At 39.5% G+C, this 3,194-nt stretch overlaps 1 protein-coding gene across 1 annotated transcript in view; it reads left to right on the top strand.

Moving 5' to 3' along the window:
* The first annotated feature begins 278 nt into the window (after window positions 1-278).
* Window positions 279-3,194, top strand: part of Nrg3 (neuregulin 3) — a 667,715-nt gene continuing 664,799 nt past the window's right edge. The window contains exon 1 of the mRNA XM_008835598.1: window positions 279-402. The gene's annotated coding sequence lies outside the window, so the exon portion shown is untranslated. The remainder of the gene's footprint in view (window positions 403-3,194) is intronic.

Here is a 3,194-nt window from a genome sequence, read left to right as displayed (position 1 = left end):
GTTGCTTTTTTTTTTCTGAATATTTTCCATCTGTTTTTACTGAAATCCCAGGATACAGAACATGTGGAAATTGAGGCCTGACTACAAGACAACTTGAATACACTAGATGATATCAGCTGTGTTGGTTTTTCATGTGGAGGATTTGTCCTATCAATCTATATTCTCTGTGGTTATCGCCTGTGCACAGTCCTGGACTCACAAGTCCAGCCTCTGAGAAGAGTACCCCATGTTGGAATACATATTGACAACATTTCCCCTTGTTTTCTCCATAGATACTACGACATACTCCACTGAGCGATCTGAGCATTTCAAACCCTGCAGAGACAAGGATCTGGCATATTGTCTCAACGATGGCGCGTGTTTTGTGATTGAGACCCTGACAGGATCCCATAAGCACTGTCGGTAAGTCGCTGCAGCAGCTACTGTAAAGGGCAGGCCCTTGAGGAGGAACTGGAATTGGAGGGCGGTAGCCAACCTGAGCAATACAGTGTCTGGGGTGTGTACAGTCTTGCTGTTTTATTGGAGATACTGGTCTTGATATGGCAAGGAACAAGGCTTATATGTTGTTCGTGTTTAAAGAAGAAACAAGAGAAATAAACCAGATGTGATCGATATATTTTCCAGAACAAGTCAAGAAAGATGTATTTCATACCTGCCAATTTGGTGGAAATCATTAGTCATTCTGAAGCCTCATGTTTATGACATGGGACCCAAGCTTATATCCTGGCAGGCAGAAACAATCCTTTCTTGGGAATCTAAGGACTGCAGTAGAGAAGCAAACGGCTCCTCTTAGATGGAAAGTTTCTGTGTTCAATGTGAAGCAAACCCTAGAGACTGCTACTGTGTCCATAGAGAACTGCATTTTACCACAATTCTGCCCTCCTTTATTAATTTCAGACATTTCTGGAAACACCTGTGATGATGAAATGTTCTCCAGCAAGAGGTTGTAAATGAAATGATTGTCCTGCTAGAGTCTAGGCAGAGAACCACTTAAGGAAAATTCCCAGTAGATTCAGGAAGGTGTTTAATTGGTTTTCAGAGACATCAGATTACATAACTGCTAAAAATAAAGATAACCAGTGCACTCCTAGACACCACCACTTAAAGGCTCAGTAGAAGAATCACATGAGCATTCAAACAATATTTCCACCATGCTTTTATTTGCAACACTACCCTGGCAATTTGTTTTCCCTTGCAATTGTATATGGTCCAGTGATCATATAGATACACCCCTTCCCTTCCCTTTATTTGCTCTTCTCATATGACACAGTTATTAATTATTCTGACTCCTGAAGCCTGGACAATGGTATCATTTTTCTCTCTGTTGCTATTGTAAAATTTTATCCACCCCCCCTTATTTTTTGTTAAGATGATTCAGAGAAATTTGTCTTTTAGTCATGGATTTAGAATGTGACAGGAAATCTGATTTGTTTCAAACATTACTCTGGTTCTGGTTTCAATGTGGTTTAGTCGTGACCAGCTCTAAAACCTCTCCCCTTTCTTTATTTTATGTATTTCCCCCAATTGCAAACTTTCATTCCATTTCTATCCTCCACAAACCAAAGTGGGAAATAGGGATGGTTTCACCTGACACTTTTGCTAGATTTGTCATTTTCCTGAGGACACATATAGGTAACATACAAGTGATTTTAATTTCCCAAAGGAAAAATGAACTGAATTACATTTCTTTTCAAAGCCTGATGTGTGTCCCAAGGTCTTTTACACCCAGCCATATGTTAAAGTGACCTCAGTCAATGTGATTGGATAATGATGTGGAAATGAGTGCTTGAGATGGGAACATGGTTTGCACCCTAGAGGTTGGTATGCTGAAAGCATGATAACCAGTGCATTGGTGTTGAGGTAATAGCTTTTAAAGAACAGGGACTAGTGGAAGGTAACTTGAACATGGAAGTTCCATCCTTGTGAATGGATTATCACTGTCTCCCAAGAGTTTGTCAAATTTCGTAAGAATGGATGCAGGTTGTAATGAATAACAAGAGCCAGTTTCTTCCCTGTCTCTTACCATGGCCACATGTATGCATTTCTGCCTTTGCTAGTTCCCTTTCTGCTTCTCTTCCACATTGTGATGTATCCAGAGTCATCACCAGGGTACTGCTACCATGTCCAGCCACCAGAATAATAAGCCAAAGTCACGTCTGTATTTTATAAGTTACATAGTCTCAAGTATTCAGTTATACTAGCAACAGCACAAAATAGAGTAAGGGATTAGAGAGCCAGCTGAAGCGAAACTGCTCATCCACTGAAGATGGGAGGAATTAAAAATATCAATAGGGCAACTTTCTCTGATGATGTTTTACCACAAAGAAGAGTAGGATCCACCCGCACCACGTGAATGCCAATACAAGTCATCTCTTCTAAAGCTTATCATGCCCAAAAGAACAAAGTGATTCAACGTTTTTAACATATGGCCTTGCTAATTCTTTAGTGGTTTGTGAGTATATTCATCTTTTTCTCAGCTTACATTATTTCATTACTTTACAATTATTGGGGCTCACTGCAGTATTTCGCTACATGCATTCAGCATGCGTCTGTAATGTCCAGTCCTCTTCTCCAGGTTCCATTTCTTCTCTGTCCCCCAGCACCCTTTCCAGTTCCTAAGTTTCTCTGAACTTTTGTTTTCCCCTTTATCCATTCCCTTAGTGTCCCTGACCTCTAGGTTCCATATTCCATTCTATACTTCTAGAATGTATTAATTTCTAGGACTCCTAAGACCAAGTATGACAAACTATGTAGTTTAACAAGAGAAATTAATTTTCTCCCAGTTATCAAAATTAGATGTCTATAATCAAGGTGTCATTGGTTGGCTTGTTTTGAGGCCTGTTGACTCTGTGTAGGTAACATCACCCTGTGGCTTCTCATTGTACTTCCTCTGTAGATCTCCTCTTCTTATATGATTTCCAGTCATAATGGATTGAAGGCCACTCTATGAATTTGTATTGACTTAATTCTGGCTTAGAATGCAGTCATTGGTAGAATGATTGCCTAGTACACACAAGTCCCCATAATGTCACCCCTATAATGTACCAGAAAAAAGAATAACAAAAAATAAATAAATAAGCAAAATCCTTAATTTTCTCAGCAAAGATTATTTTTTCTCCCAATGTGACCACATTCTGAGATACTGGCAGTTAGTACATTACCAGAGGGTTTCATCAAAACACAATTTAGCCCGA

This window comes from Nannospalax galili, unplaced genomic scaffold (genome assembly GCF_000622305.1).
Source record: "Nannospalax galili isolate Female #2095 unplaced genomic scaffold, S.galili_v1.0 scaffold57, whole genome shotgun sequence".
Taxonomy (NCBI): domain Eukaryota; kingdom Metazoa; phylum Chordata; class Mammalia; order Rodentia; family Spalacidae; genus Nannospalax; species Nannospalax galili.
This window is presented reverse-complemented; position numbering and strand designations above follow the sequence as displayed.